Raw genomic sequence first — 16,537 nt, forward strand, 5'->3', positions numbered from 1 at the left:
TTTCAGAGAGTGCTGCGGAGGGACGTACTCTCCGTTGGGTGTTTTTGGCTAGCTTGTGCTATTCTGTAATGCCAGCGTGTGCTTTATTTAGGAAAAAAAGTGCGAAGGTGCTGTCATGACAAAGTCAGCGGGGTGGTGGTGAGTAAAACTGTTGCTCAGGGGAAATTTTGCTCAGTTTTGAGTGATGTGCCAAGTGTTACAGTGGGAACGCCGTCCAGTGTGCATGTTCGGAATCTGTGCTCAGCTCATCTTTCCAGCAAGGTGCTGGTTTGTCTGGAAAGGGCCTTTTTTAACAGGGAACGCGACGCTTGGGTGCCCTGACAGTTGGAAGGGCTGAAGTTTGCCTGGGTCTAGGATCAGGAGTGTGCTGGGCTTTCTAAAGCACTTTATTTTCAAGTAATCATTAAAAGCACCATGGAAGGACTTGAATACTTCTCCAGCGTTGTTGAGGGCAAGCTTGGTGGTGGTTTGCAAGAGTGGCTGTGCTGTTGTAGCTAAGACAGGAGGACACCCTTGCTTTTGGTGAGTGTTGTCACGAAATGCCTTGCATGTGTGAGGGATGAAGCTTGGGCTTACCTCTGAGTGCAGCCTAAAAATAAAAAGCCTTGGAAGAAATGGGCAAGATCCTAAAGGAGCCGGAGATGGTGTGGCAGCGTGTCCCATCGTGGGGACCCACCTGGACACCCAGAGGAAGAGGTATAGAGGAACAGAGAAGCATTAGGTAGATATGACAAGTTAACGTTATAAAGGTGGGGAGGTTAAAGTGATATAGTCTAATTTTTACTTATAGCCATGCCTGTTTTGAAAACATATTGTGTTGGACCGATACTGCTTCTTAACTTTTAAACTAATAATCTGTCCTTGTAATATACACAAACACTGTGTTCTTGGTACCTTTTTGGTGAACTGTATTCAGGTGTCCTGGCTGTTTTTTTCCTCCGCCAAAACTTGTGTGTGCTTCCAGGTAGTAAACAAAAGCTGTTACCTTTTCTAAGCGCTGCTGCAAAAGTGAGGCTTGGGGAGCATAGTTCATCTGTGATTTACTGGAGTGCAGAGGGTCATCTGAGTTCAGCCTTATTTTTAGCTCTGTTTGGTTTCTTTTTCTTTTTTTTTTTTTTCTGTTTTGATACGACTATTGAGACAGCGTTACCCTCCAGCAGATGAAGTATAGTTGCAGGTTTCTTCTGGCAACTCGGAGTGAACAGAGCACCGCAAGGTCTCCTTCTCATGGCAGTGCAAGGGTTTATTTGTCGACGTGAAGCATTATTATATGTTAATAGACAGATTGAGGCTCTGACTTGGGCTTTTTAAACTAGAACAGTTTCCGCATGGTGAACTTTTGTGTCTTTGGAAATACGTGTGGTTTTAGTACTTAATACATCATGAAATTAAACAGTTATCCATATAATTGAAAAAATAGAAGAATTGGGTGAGAGAGAACTGTACAGGAAAAAGAGCATGTGTATTTGTAGAAAGACATTAGTGAGGGAAAAGAAAAATACAGGGGGAAGAAGGGATTTAAAAAAAATATTTCTTGAAGGAAAGTGATGGACATGAAGAACAGAAATGTTTTGATGGGAATTTCATTCTGTTACGTGCTGAATAGGAAGTTATTGGAGCTGCTGTAAGAAAAGACAGAGCTTTCGAGAAACTTTGGTAACGCAGTGGCTTCAAGAAGTTAAATTTTCTGTGGAAAAGTAAGTTGAGATAATTTTGTGGCTCTGATAGTGGTGAGTATTCAATCAAACCTGATTTCAGGCAGAAATTGTGCTCAGAAGTTGTCAATATGGACAAGTCCTCCAGTTCGATTCTGACCCTTATTTGGGAGGGATGGACAAGGGAGGGTGTAGCTGTGAAATGACACACAGAGGGATATTATAAAAAATAAATCCCGATCTGCCCACCTTTGCTTTGGCTTTCAGACTGCCTCTGAGGAAGAAGTTCCAGATGAAGCTGATTGTTCTGTAGTGAAGACTTCTTCCATAAAAATGTAAAATAATGAAGGTACGCTCTGGGTTGCAAGCTTCCTGTAGACCTTTGTGTTTTTAACTTGATGATACTTCTGACACGTGTTAAACTACACCGCATTTCTTTACTCTTCCTCATGGTCCCACTTAAGAGAGAAGTATTTTTTGTGTGTGTTATAATAAGCTGCTCTTTAAAAAAAAAAAAAAAGCCTCCATGCTGTGAATAAATTTTGTGGATCAATATAATTAGGTCACCAGTTTCTTCACAGCCCGAGCCCAGACATGGGCAAACATTGCACTGTAAAGGACAAACAGATTGATTTGTGTTGAACTCGGGTAACGTTGCATGTCTGCTGGCTCTTCAGGGTTAATTTAACACTGTACTTTGGAGCCAAATTAGAGCCATCTTGGGCTCTGGGCTGGTGTCAGTAGGTTTTTGTTTTCTTTTCCAAACTTGCTTGCATTTGGAGGGAGTTCAGCTTCCTGGTTGTTGATGGTCTCTGTGCAGGCACTAGTAAACTTGACCTTAATATATCACTGTAGTTGTTTCGGTGTGGGATTGGGTATCTCTGGACACGGGTATTTTGCAGGTTATTGCAGTCGGGCAATCGTGGCAGGTTCAGGATGGGTTTTAACAGATGGTGATTTAAAATCTTTCTTTTCTTCCCTCACTTTAATTCCGTTTCTGAGAAGCAGAGAGGAAGGGTCAGCTTTTGGGGGGATTTTTGTGTGAACTACATCATTGCTGTGCATGGAAACGTCAGTTTTGCTAATGTTGACTCAGTAATTGAACGTCTGCTTCAGTTTAGTTTTTCTGAGTTACTTTAGCTAACTGCTGTAGTCCCTTTCAGAAAGTGGTGTGCTGGTTCCTGCTCTGTTGAGTGGCATCTTCTGGATGTGAGCGGCTTCCCAAAAGCCGAAGAGAACAGCAAGAAATACAGGATCGCTTTCAGAAATGTAAGAGACTGTGTGTGAAGTCAGGGTGAAGTTCTGGCAGTGCTTACCCAGTGTTCGGATGCAGGCCAGGTTGTGCCGTTGGAGTAAGCCTGAGTTGGTAATCTTCTAGTTAAATAAAGACTGTTGAGGAGGATTTGGCTGTGTGGGGTTTTCTATTTTCTCTTAGTGAGCAAAGAGTTGAGCTGGAGGTGAAAGTGTCCAAGAATTTCTCCGAGGAGAGCATCTTCAGCGTGCACTGAAGGATCAGGGTCTCTGGGTTGCTGTGATACCCTCTGGGAGTTTGGAGACAACGCCGTCTTCCCTCCCTGCTTACTTCCATTACGAGTAGCTTTTTCTCAGAGTATGTGATGCAGTGTCTCTCTGTGCTCTCTGGGGTTTATCTGTTGATGACTTTGAAGATGAGAACCCAGGGATTAGGAAGCTGCTTGGACATAAAATTCAGCTGGAAGAGCATGGTCATGGCTTTTGCGTAAAGCGCTGTGTCTCCCAGCCTTGGGTGGATCAGCTCCGGCTTCTTGGCGGCTTTGACATTGAACCAGAGCTAAAACAAGAGCACAGTTGGGAGTCCTCTTCCAGATGCCAGTGGCAGCCGCTCGCGAGGAAGGGTTCGGGAAGGAAAGGGAAGGAGTGGGGAGAGGTGGGAAGGAGGGGAGGAACTGGGCTCAGTTGAGAGCTGTTCCTTGCTCTCTGTTTTTTTAAGTTCAGGAGTGAATTTTCTGAAATCGTGGCTGGATGAAGGGAAAGAAGGGGCAGCGGTGTTGCCTGAGAAGCGTTTCCGTTTTGGAATTGTCTGAAGCTGTGGAGATCGTACATTTTGGGAGGCTTTGCGGCAGGAGAGAAGCTTCTGAAAATGCAGAGACTTTCCCTGCCGCTCCATAGTAGTGGCTCTTCTGCAGGAGAGGAATGGGCAAGGGTTTGTGAGCGTGTTGCCAAAAAATTAAGTGCTTTTAGACCTCTCTGCCATCTCCCCTGTTGATGTTCCCCAGCCTTGGCACATCTTAGCGTTCTTTCAAGCAGAAATAGCTTTAATTTATTTAATGACAAAGCTAATCATGTTATAGCGCAGATATGTCACTTTACCAGCTTTGTAAGATTTTTGTGGTGAAATGTCTTGGAGAAAACCGTTCTTCCAAAAATGTGATTTCAGATAGCTTATCTTCTCCTCATATCTGAGGACATGATTGTGTATGTTCTCTGGCAGAAGTCTGTGGGAGAAGGTTACTTTAGCCATTTAAATATATATGTATTTAATGTGCAGTACTGATTTTGGAACACAGTTTGTGTTTTTACCTATGGTAAAAAGTTGGTGAGAGAGTAATAAGAGACTTAGAACAAATAACTTCCCTTTTAGATGTCGGGACATAGAAGGGTTTTCATCTGTGTGTATGGGTTTTGTCCATCCTCTTAGGGCTGAAAGGCTTTTTCATGTCGTTAGGAAATGTTGGGATGTGTCAAGCTGGGGCATTTGCTCCATTTTTGTTTCGTAGTAAGAGTTAGCAGTGAAGATCTCTCTTTAGAAGTTGTAGGTAACCTGTAATTTCTTTTTCTCCCTTATTCAGCAATTTCAGAACTAGTCAACTGTCAAGTTTAGTTGTGTGTAAATCCGCTAATATGATTAGAGCTGCTGGAATTTTTACTCTGGGGAATTATAGATGGGTAGTATCAGTGTTTTACAGGCATTTCTTTAGTAGGAAACTTTATCTGTGACTTGAATATGTCTGCTAGCAATTGCAAAGGCTTTTCTGGAATGAATGGGGAAGAGAAAACTGGTGTTTGTTACAGGGCATGAAGATGTGGGTGGAGGAGTTGTGTGCCCCATGGGCTGGAAGAAGCAGGGGAACTAAATTTTTCTTTTTTTTTTTTTTAAGGGAACATAGTTGATGTGACTTCTCATAGTGCTGTGTTTTACGCTTGGTGGTAATTCCAAGAACTTCTCCTATGTACAGCTTTCCTTTCCAAACTGTGGGCTTCATTTTGCCTCCCAAATAGGAAATGATGATGTGGAACAACTGGAAGAAGAAAATAGAATGGGTTGTTAAAAAAGAAAAGGATCAAAGGGAGGAGAGCAAAATAAGCTTTTAGGCTAGTGAAATTTTCTAGTACATGTTATTCTTCTGTTTTATTATATATGTTTGGAAGATGTCCCAGAACGCGCTCTCTCTTTTCGTAGTAGGTGATGGCACACTGTTGCTGATGGGACTTGAATCAAATTGCTGCTGGGCATGTAACTAGGTTAATGGGACAGCATTTTTTTTCTTCCCTGAAAGGAAAATTACACGCTCCCTATTCCAGTTGTACCATAAGAATTGGTTTTACCTTTGCTTGCTGTGTAGTCATCTGGAGTCATGGAGAGAAGAGGGCAAATTTCCCCACACCGAGATTGTATCAGATTTAAATCAATTCTGCCACCAAAAATAATATGTTTCTGCTATTGGTTGTAACACCTTTGTGTATCCTTTATCTGGATGAGAGTTAAAATATTTCTAGAGCTTTAAATATGCATGAAGAAAAGCAAAGTGGTTTCTGAAATGTGCATCTTGAAAGAAAAATATATCCAGTCCTCCAGAACGATACCAGTAGCATTCTCCAAAACTGTTGGTGAAGTGTTGAAATGGGTTAGGACTTGTCGAGATGCGCGGAGCAGCTGCTCCTTTCCAAGTGGTTGAACTCTGCAGGAATGAGACTCTCATGCTCTGGAGTAAGAGTATCTGCACGGGAATAACTCTGTAAAAGTCACAAGCATGAAGACCATCCTGCTCTTACGAGGGGAGTGGACTTCACGTGGTACATCCTCAGGGTGGTAGGAAAAGAAATCTTGCTGCCAATCTTTTGAGTTTGCTCTTGATGCTGTGAAAACACTGAGCAAGGAGGAGTTAATGCAGTTAAAGATCTTAAATAATGCAGATCTTCCTGAGTTTGGAAAGCTTTTGGGAGGTGGAAACTAATAAACATTGCACCGATTCTCTCTTTCGGGTTGCCAGATGATGATTGTATATTTGTTTGTGTTGTGGTTTGATTTACATGTGAGAGTGACTGTGTGCGAGTTACTGAATTACTAAGAGTAGTCCAATTTAAATGTCTGTGTTGCTGGTGGCATTTGAAAATCCATTTGAACTAATGCTATGGCTGCACTAATGGTGGTCTGAAAAAGAGATTTCCCTCTTTGATGTGTTATTAAGAAGTCGTAGAAGTTACTGGGCCTTGAAACCGGCATTTTTCTGGGCTTATTTTGTTCTTTCGCTGGAAAGCAAAAATTACAGACGTCTCTGGTCTTTTCAGACTAAGCAGGAGACTCTTCCTCTAAGCATCAAAGGGAAAGATTTTTAGCGATACCACTCACAGCTTTGGTTTTTTAGTCAGCCACTGTCTTTGAAAGGCTCCTAACATCCTGAAGAAAGGGCATGTCTGTAAAAAAAAAAAAAAAAAAAGTGCATTCCCACTAAGCAGCGAAACCTAGCCCTTTGGTCCTTGGACTACCACGAGATCTTCTACAGAACCGTCAAGTCCAATGTGAAATTCAGACCAAAATCTGGTCTGAAAGCTTCTCTGGATTCTTGAATTCTTCTTTGTGGTGATGTACAGGGTGCTTTAGGCTTGACACGAGACACTGTTTTGCAGTGTGCAGCCGATGAATTGGACAGACTCAGTATCTGTATTATATTTGAAAGGGAACTCAGCAGGGTACTATAGCTGAGGGTAGATAATCTATACCACTTATTTTGGGGGGAAGTAAAGAACTGAAATCAAAAAGCATTTAAAGCATGTTTGTTGTGACTTTTAATGTGAAATTCATGTGCATCTCAAACTCTGGAGTACAGTGAGAAAGGGATTTTGGCAGCTGGTTATTCATGCCCAGTTTTAGCATGGCGAAGTTTGTGTAGAAGGCTCTCTTGGATGTACTAGTTCTTGAGCTGGTGAGACATCTTCTGAGTTCAACTCACTGTAGAATATAAAGCTTCAGTTTGCGGCACCCTTTCTTGCCAGCGCTTACACAGATATGAATACTAGTTACTGGACAGTCTCTCTTCAAATACTTTACTTTTCTGGGCTCTGTGTTTTGTATGCTAGATTTGCGAAATGCAAATAATTCAGCTGTCAACCTGTCTGTGCAACTTGGGTTTTATGTTTTCCTTCAGCATTGTGTTTTAAAGTAGATTTCAAAGTGCTTTTATGTCTGTCTCTTCAAAAGAAAAAAAGATCTAATTTTTGTTGATATACAGATACTGCAAGGTGTAATTTTCGATGAGCTTTAGCTGTTCAGCTTAATTGTATTGATTACATTTCCAAAACACTTTTTTTAATTTAAAAAAAGTTCATCTGCACAAATAAACTATTTTATGTTTAAATATTTGGTTCTGAGGTTGTGCACCAAGTCTGACTTGAAATGATTCCCATTTTCCCCCTGCAAAAACTTAACATTTTGTTGCACTGCTGTGGCAGCGGTACCTGGTATTGCAGGCATTCACCGAAACAATCGTTGCCGGCACTTGGCACCGTCCCCATCACTGCTTGCTGAAGCCAAAGCACATTTTATCCACTCAGGCTGACATTAAGATCATTAAATAAATGAATGAATTGTACTGTCACCAAATTCCCATTCTGGCAGCCGAAGAACATGTGAATTTTATAGCCGGGACCTCTGTCTAGAATGTCGTATTGAATGGCCTGGATGTCAGGAGTGGGAACAGTCAGCAAAAAGCTTTCTAGTAAAATGTGTGTGCCTTAATGAGAATTACGGTGTGGAGTGGTGTAAAAGCCTGAATTACTAGACATCTGATCGTCCAAGATGAGTATTAATCAACCTGTGAGGGGCATGTAGAAAGAAACTGGAGCACAGCAATAAAACAAGGGAGCGGGAGAAAACGAAGAGGGTTGGAGAGCTGTTTCTCCATTGGCAACGCAGGTCTGTCTTGCTGTTTGAAAGGAGTTTGTTGGGGGAAGAATGCAGCCAAGTCGGGAAGTGTTGAAAGCAGGGATAACTCTTGGTCTCCATCAGGGAGTTTGAGGTCTCACTGGTTGAGCTAAAATGCTGAAAGGTCACTCAGGGTTTGGGAGACCTTGGAGAAGTCTGCTGAACTTCCACCCCCGGGAGGAGAAGGTTGAAAATACTTTCTCAAAGGAGGAGAGTTCACTCGTCAGGCTTGGGTTGCTTTTTCTTGTGGTCTAGCTCTATCCTCATTTTTATTATGTTGCGCTTAAGGTGGTGTTTTTGCTTACAAATAGGGGACATAAAAGATCTGTAGCATCCATGCTTGTTGCAGTTGGGTCAAAAATGTCTCTGAATGGCAAAGGAAGAAGTGGAAGTGTGTTTTGACCAGACAATTTGGTGAACCGTGTAACTGCGTATCTGCAAGCCGCTTGCACTGCAGCCCCAAATAATATCATTGATGCTCTGTGCTAGGGATAACTTAAAACATTTGCTTTGGTCCATTCCTGTTCTGAAGCGCAGCAAAACGTCAGCATTTAAGACCACATTCAGTGCTTTTAAACTGGAGCAAATCCTTTTCTTAGTCTTCTCTTCCTCCCCTTCCCATACCTTAGTGTTTGTGTTTATTACGGTTAATTTGATAAAAGGCTGCTAAAATAGCACTGGTGACCAGTGCGGGCCTCGGTGCATCCTTATTCATGTTTTAGCAGGTGATGTCACTCACTGCCATGGTGGTGATGAAAGCCAAGTGGTTGGGTGATGTTTGTAGGTGCTGAAGTTCATAATCTTTGAAGACCTGCTGCGAATACAGTGATATTGCAGTTTCCGTGCAGCCTGAAATCAGCAAAATTGGGGTTTTATGCTAATCAGAAAAGGAGCGGTCCTGCCTGCTGCGGTGCTCAGGGTGTCCCATTGATGCAGACAGTCCTGAGCAACCAGAAGGCAGGGACGGTCCTGAAATCCCCCTTTCTTTCCCATCCAGGATAGCACATCAGGTACATCTTCACCAACTTCTACCTGTGTGTTGGTTCAGCTGTGTAGCATTACTTCAGAGGCCACTTTGTGCAAAAGGGAGAGAGATGTGTGTTTGGAAATCTTCCTCGATGGTCACGTGCAGCAGATGCAGCCTTCCGTCTGTGTTTTACCTCTGTGTTTGTGGCCCGAATTCAACAGGCAGAGCTAATGGAAGTAAGCCCAGCATTTTTTTAAATGAGAAATGCTCTGAGACTAATTTACTGCTCATCTTCAGGCTCAGCTGGGATAAATATATTGTGGCTATTACTTTTTCTTTGAGCACCCTGTAGAGGTGTGGGTAAAGTATGCAATTGAGAGTCCTTATGAGGAAAAATTGAACACGTGCAGGATTAGACCAAGGAGACCCAGAGCTCCCGTCCAGCCTATATCCCTCTACGAACTATGGGGTTTTTGCAGCAGTGTAAGATGCGTCCCGCTGTCTTCCCTAGACGCCTGCTTTCTCAGGATTTCATTTTGTATGACATGGGATTTTAACTCAGGAGAAGTCATAAGCTCTGCATGTGGCAAGAGGGTATTTACGATTTCATTTCATTTTGATAAACTGCTGAAATAAAGTTTATGGGGGGGAAATCGCAAGGCGTTACAAAATTGGGAGTCGAAATGAGCATTAATGCTCTTGAGAAGCATACTTCTAGAATTCGTTGCCTGGCTGACAGAAGGACCATCAGTCTGGGTGACAACACTGCTGTCACTACGATGCTTCTTGACAGATTGACCAGCAGAGCATTACATTTTCCCATGAAGTCACAGCATGAAGTATTAGAGACACGGTAGGAAATGTAGCTGAGTGAATGAGACAGTAAACTACTAGGCTGTTTGATATTCACGCTTATCGTACAGATAGAAAGCCTGGCTTGGAAATACATGGTTGCTGCTGTAGGGTCCTGAACCCCCAGGGATGCAAGCCGTGGCCGTCCCTGTAGAGAAGAGGCGTGTGTGGGTTGTAACCTTGTAAGCCATAGTAGCTTATTTGTGGTTTTAGGGTACAAAGTTTGAGGAAAGTGGGCTGGGGGAGTTCTGTGTTAATGGCATGCATAGGAAGATAAAAATAAGTCAGCTGTTTTTTAGTACATTACAGAAATTTAGACTCTTGGGTGAAAATTGCCACGAACGAGCTCTGTAGTACTTGTGTCTGTATTGGGAACTTTTTTTTCCCAGTCTTGTAACAACATGCCCCCAGATGCAGATAATTGCTGGTGCTAAAGGGAAGTCGGAGACATAAGGTTTTACTTTATGAATTCAGTATGAGGGAAGGTAGACTGTAATACCCACGCAGAAGTTTGTTCCAGGCTGTAAGCTGAATAAAGGCTGAGTAAAAGCTTGGGAACCTTTCTCTGCGATGAGATAGGTTTCCTCCTGGTCTACCTTCCTCCGTGTGTCTTTTTAGTTATGTCACCCAGCCCTCTCCGCTTTCTCTGTTTGGACATTAATGTTCTTAACTGGTTATGTGTTTGCAGTATAAACTCAGTGTAGAAATAACTGTGTGTGTGTTAAGTAACTGTTCTGAAGGAAAAAAAACAAACCCATAAAGCAAACAATCCCAATCTTAGCTTGCAGGCGAGGCTGTTGGGAATAGAGGAATTACTCCGCCAGCTCAGTGTATTGCCCGGTGTAAGCTGTCCTCCCCAGGCACACTGACAGCGGCTCCACACTTTGCAACCCAGACCCCGAAGCGTGTTTATCAGGTTACCTCAAAGCGGCACATGAACAGTGGCTAAGCAGGTCAGAGCCTCTCGGCGAGCGTGCGTGCAGCTGGTATCGGGCCAGAAACTGCTGTTTCAGCTGCTAATCAGGGGACAGAAGTATGCTAAATTTGGGGATATTTGTTTTCTTTGAAGTGTGATTCAGTTTGTGTGAGATACTGTGTGTTTTGGATATTGTGATGTGAATTGTTTTAAGCTCAATGATTGAAATACAGAAGTATTTTACAATAAATGTTGTATCAGCGGTTGCATTACAGAACATGAAAGGTAGAAGATGGGTATGGCTTTAGCTCTGTCTTGTCTGTGGCATTTTATTAAAAATACTATTTTTTCTGCCGAACTAGATGTGCGCAGGCATGTGATGCAACCAAAGGTCTGGAGGACAGCCGAAGAACCATACCTGTTAGTTTTGGAATAGACCAAAAGCTAAAGTAACTCCAGAAAGGAGTGGGCTGGTACGTGTCACTTGGCCAAGTAGGAGATCAAAACCTTGTTCTCTGTGGCTGTCTCCTCCCAGTGCTCCTGTGTGATCTCTGTCAAGCCGGCTTGCTTGCAGTGTTGCTTTGTATATTTTTACAGCATTTATCAAGACATTTGCTTAGTCTTAGTCTTGTATAGCTGCTGTTCAGTGTAAGACTACTACTATTATTTCTTTTCGCCCTTCAAAATCAAAATGTGATGAAGGAAAATATGGCAGTCATCACAAGTTCCAGCTCACATCAAATTGCCTGTGTCACCCCAGCTCTTCCTTGGCCACGGCTCAGGGCTTTTGTGGATGTGATGTTTCTCTTTGCATGCTTATCTCCTATTAAAGATTCCTGCTTTTCTCTCCCCTTCCATCTTCCTTTCCTGAACAACGTAGTTTCTTCACTCTGGAGACTCCTCCACGTTTGCCGGGAGTGACGCTTCTGACCACCTCTGAACTACTGCCCATCAGGGATGAGCATCTTCCGTCTTCCCTGGTGATGGTTGTAATTAGTTTGCTCGGTGGCCTCGCTTGATAAAGTGACCCAGGAATTTTTCCCTGCCCATCTCTTCTTCTCCCAACCCTTCCGTTCACTTCCATCTTCAAATGTTTTAAACATGAAGCTGGTTAGGGAGGAATGGGATGGTTTTTAAACTGACAAAACCAGGGGGTGTGGTTAGCTTTGACCGTAGTGGTGGTGGTTATCAGCTGGGACAGAAATGTCTTCAGCGAGTAGCAGCTGGAGTGGTTTTTTGGCGGCTTCTTGGCATTCATCCTCTCTGGAGGGAGGTTTGCAGTGTGCAGAGTTGCTTCTCATGTGTGTGCTTGGGGGGTCTTAGGAGCTAGCGTACCATTTCCCTGCTGAACTGATTCTTGTGTAAATATGTTTTTTAACACTTACCAAATGCTTGGTAGCCAGAGGCTGGTCTAGAAGAACTTCGTAGAAGAAAGCGGTGTTAAGATATCTTTCTCTTCCAGGTAATGGATTTTTTTCCCTTCTGTTGTAGTTAATTGCAAAAATAAATGCAGTTAACAGTATCCAAAGGACTTTTTTCTTGCTGCACCACGCTGAGAGATGCCTTGTTCAAGATGCTTTCTTCTCGCTGAGCTTGGTTCATTTTTAGATGCTGAAGGGCATTTTGAGACTTTGTTTTAACTTCATTTTACAGCATGTTTATATGAAACTGACAAAAAAAAATCCGGTGCTTTGCCAAATATTTTTGGAAAGAGCAAGCTTTGTGGATAATCATTTTCATGTTCTACCTGCTCCTTGGTGTGTTAAGGCTATAGAAGAATCTTCTCTACCCTGAAAAAAGGCTTTGGGAGATTAGCTTTCAAGTAGTCACTTGAGGCAGGTTGATTAAGAAATATACTCGATGTTAGATTTAATCAAGATTTGAATAATGGAGTTAGAATTGACTGTCACTCTTGTAATCCAGTTATTTTTAGATCGGGATCGGTATGTGCCACTCCCCAAGTTGTCTATACCATTGCTCTGAAGGCAGGCAGATCAAAATGCCATTTGACAGAGTGTATCTTCTCCAGTTTTGTACTTGCTGCTTCATCCCATTAATACATCCCTTATTAAATGCGTTGTGCCAAAACTTGGCAATTCGGAGCAAAGGAATTCCAGTGCTGCACTGAGGGTTGTTATGCAAAATACAGCTCAAATATGTAAGTAGAAACGGCGTGGTGGTGGTATTGATGGTGGGACTTCAGCTCCTTCCGTATTCAAGAAATATTTGGAATTGTGCTGGGAAGGAGCATGGTGAGTCACAGAACAGTTAATCACCTTTTAGCTCTTGGATGTCTTGGAGGAAAGAGGCACAGGTATGAAATACCTTCAGGATGTGGATAAGATGTGCCTAAGCAGGTGCTTTAGTTATTGCAGTGTCAGAAAGTCATCTGTGCTTGAAGGCCTAATGGTGGGGTCTTGCAAGTCCTGAGACTTGCTGCTGTCCTCAAAGCATGGGAAGCTTGCTGGCCAAGTTCTCACGAGAGCTCACTGAGCATCAGCGTACCACTTAGGCACTGTCCTCTTCACCGCCAGTATCATAGCGTGAGGTCCCGAGGTTTTTACATGCTCTAGCTTCAGCTGAGTGCCTCAGGGGGAACATTCTTTGTGAAAATCAAGACCTTAGCTCTCACTGCTGAGCGCTGGAAAGCCATCCTTTGCCGTCTTGCAAGGGATGTGTGTTGTAGCTGATGTTTGGCTGTGTGTTTTCTTTTGCCTAAAGGTGACAACAAAACTGTTTCTTTGCGGTAGCTTTCTATCTTCAGCTCAGGAAAACAGTAGGTTTTATCTGGATTAAAGCCTAAACGATAGCTATGGACCAGGAGGGGTATGTGGAAACAGCCGAGGCTGTTTGCCTTTCACTGCTGTTCAAGAGAAGCCTGATTGCAGAGGGATCGAGTGGAGGAACGTGGGGTCGCCTGCATGGGAGGTGAATGAACCTGGATTGTTTTAAAGGAGCTTCCTTACTTTGTTGACAAGCCCTGACTCTGCAGAGAGAATCAGAGCACCTGATTTGCTAAATTCCCCTTAGGAATTGGGAAATTGCAGTAAAATAGTCTTTCCAGGGACTGAAAAGTGATTGCCCAAAAAGTAAAAATCAGCCATACATGTGCCTGGCAAACACTCCACAATATTGTCATTGTGGTTTTGTCTAGTAATAATATCAACTTCCCCTTAGAAAACTTTGGGGTCAGTGTGGGCAGAAAAAGGCCAAAGCTTGCATGGTGTTCATCTCATGGTGCCTTCAAGCAAGGAGTTATTTAACCATAAGCTGGAATTGTGACTTTTTTGTGCATTATTCCCAGGCAGGGCTTGTCTTTGCTGCGTCCAGGATGTCCTCCACTCGTAGGTTTTGGGTTTGGTTTCTGGGGTGTTATGTCAGTGTAACCACAGCGTAGGAGCTGTTGCTGGTGTGAAGTTGCCCATGAGAGACAACTCACACAAGGGGCCTCAAATGCCGCGTGTCGTAAGCTTTAGATCAGGTAGATCAGAGGGCAGGCTCCTGTTTCCCCATCTATGAAGAGTGTTTGCAAGGTCTTTTTGGTGATGGTGGGGGACAGGACAATATTTTGAGAGCATCCCAACCTCAGAGCCGACTCAGGCATCTGTGAAATGTGATCGAAATGAAATCAGTGAACTGATTACAGTCGCTATACCGAAAGCATACATCGTCCCCTTTGCAGTTTACAGCTCAGTAAAGGCAAGGAACGTAAAAACAGGAAACCTTTACCGACAGTACTTTGAAGAGGCTCGTTTGGTTGACACATCTTTGTCGTGTTGTTTGTCCCTTAAAGCCTATTTATATGCTGGGGTGTTGAGGCCGCATGCAGAACGCGCTGTCTTGCAGCTGAAGTGTTCATACTGAAAGTAGCAGAGAGCCCAGCAGTTGGGACTTAAATCTACCTGGTCTGTGGTACCTAAGCTTGGAGCTCTTTTACTGGCCTTAATAAATTTAGTGAAGTTCCTTGGCTTTTCTTAGGTCTTAATTTTTTTTCTTCCACATGAATATTCTGGTATAAGCAGCATCGCATAGCTCTCATGTAGCTTCTAATAGCGTATGTGAGAACTTCTGCTTTTTTTTTTTTCTTAGTTGTTTTATTGAGTAACTTTTATTATAGATTATTTGATTTCTAAATGCTGGTATTTCATAATTGCATCTCAAAATGCGTGTTATCTTTGATCAGTCCTTCTGGACTGTACAAAGCAGAATTAAATAGAACAAATATTTACATCTTGATTTACCTGAAAACAGAGTGTACTTTCATGCAGACATTATTGACGTTCTCCTGTCTATGGTGGAAACATAAAAGCTTTGGAGTAAAGAGTTTTTATTTAAGTTGCTGCTTGATGCATGCTGTGTTCAGGAATATAAATAAATAAAACTTACCCTGCTACATTTTGTTCTTAATCATAAACGCAGCAGTCTTTCACTTCTAGTTAGGAAATTGAAAGAGAATTTCCTATCAATATACCATCTCTTTATAATGCCGGAGTTGTAAATTGAAGCCCAAGTTCACTGCCAATCAGAAGTAGGTGTTTTATGGACTGTGTTTCTTTGTTTCTTCTCTGTTTCCACGTTTCTTTAGACTTTGGTTTCAAACTGGCATATTGTAGCAGCTGCTGCCTTCACTAGAGTTTCAAGCGCACAAAGAATTATCTGAATTTGTGCCGGGTAACTTTCTTTTGTTGCTCTTTTCTGCTTTTTTGTTCTTTCTCGCTGCCTTTGAGTGTGTTTTGGTAATTGGACAGTTGGACCTGAGAGCACGTAGCACCCTGGCATTAAAAAAAAAGGGGGGAAAAAAAAAAGAGGCGATACAAGAGCATGCTATAAAATCCCACTTCTGCAGCAGCCACAGATACTCTGCTGTTTGCAGTGCAAGGGGTTTTGTTTTTTAAGTTCCTCTTCCCTGCTTTACGAGCCGCCTGCTTGATGTCGCCGTTCCCCACCTGCGAAGAAACAAAGGAGGCAAAAAATATTCCTGCAGCCGGGGAGGGGAGAGCGGTGGGAGCATGTGTGTGTGTGTTTCAAATGCCTCTTTGTGCTGCGAGGTGTACGTTCGGATACAGCTCCGGGTGCGCGCGCGTGGTCCGTTCGAGTGGATTCTCCCTCTGGAGGCATGCGGGATGCCTGAGAACAGTAACTTTTTGCCCAGCTGGCTATTTTTAATGAGACCTTCCACCATTTTCCAATGAAGCAACAGATCAGCACTTCTAAAAAGATCTTTATCTTAACAGTTAAGAACGGGAGCCCTTTCTGTATTGAAAAACCTGAAAGGAAATAGCATCCTGTGCGAACTGTGGCTTTGTGCATACTTATGTAATGGGCTATCAATCAAATTTAATTAAAACTGTGGTTACGGCGGAGTTTTACTCCCTTTTAGTTCAGCTACGATATGGGGGGAAAAAAGTTTTTATCTTCACAAGCTGTTCTTGCAGAAGTTATTGCTGTGATTGCAATTAAGAAACCCTTGTTTTTAAGGCAAATAAATTAGTTTGCTGCTTTTTATAAAGAAATTTCTTGCCCCTTGGCCAACTCCAAAAATAGATGCGGAGTCCCCGAAAGTGAAATGCTTAAATGCAGCAGTATGGTTTAGTGTGTTTAGTGGTGCAAAAAGATGGGATTTTACCAACTTCGTCTTTCATGTGGTTATCTAAAGTAAGGCTGCTGTAGGAAAATGGAGCCTGCACGCTCAAGTTTCCTTTGAGCGAGTCTTCGTGCATCCTGCGTGCGAAGCAAGTGAGAGCTCCCTCCTCTATAGTGGGTTCATTTGGCAATTGCTGTGCTGTCCCCTTGTATCCTATGGTTAGAAGAATAAATGTTAAAGGGGTGGAAATACACACTTTGTTGTTTTTTCTTGCTTAAGTGTTTCCTTTGTATTGTTATGTGTGAGGCTCTCTGCAGAAACCTCTTTGCAGCAGCCCTGCCAGTATCAAAATCTTGGCTCTGGAGCGGTCAAGGCTTCAGAA

The 16,537-nt window shown here is 42.8% G+C and overlaps 1 protein-coding gene and 1 long non-coding RNA gene across 11 annotated transcripts in view; both read left to right on the forward strand.

The window, feature by feature from the left end:
- Nucleotides 1–16,537, forward strand: part of EIF4G3 (eukaryotic translation initiation factor 4 gamma 3) — a 149,200-nt gene that overhangs the window by 1,811 nt on the left and 130,852 nt on the right. The gene's annotated exons all lie outside the window — the stretch shown is intronic.
- LOC142418600 (uncharacterized) lies at nucleotides 148–3,529 on the forward strand. 2 transcript variants are annotated; one of them, XR_012778332.1, is made up of 4 exons: nucleotides 148–1,697; nucleotides 1,923–2,004; nucleotides 2,819–2,924; nucleotides 3,091–3,529. It is a non-coding gene; the product is annotated as an uncharacterized LOC142418600 (long non-coding RNA). The 2 variants fall into 2 exon arrangements; XR_012778331.1 differs by lacking the exon at nucleotides 3,091–3,529 and having other exon boundaries at nucleotides 2,819–3,063.

Source organism: Mycteria americana, chromosome 18 (genome assembly GCF_035582795.1).
Source record: "Mycteria americana isolate JAX WOST 10 ecotype Jacksonville Zoo and Gardens chromosome 18, USCA_MyAme_1.0, whole genome shotgun sequence".
Lineage (NCBI taxonomy): Eukaryota > Metazoa > Chordata > Aves > Ciconiiformes > Ciconiidae > Mycteria > Mycteria americana.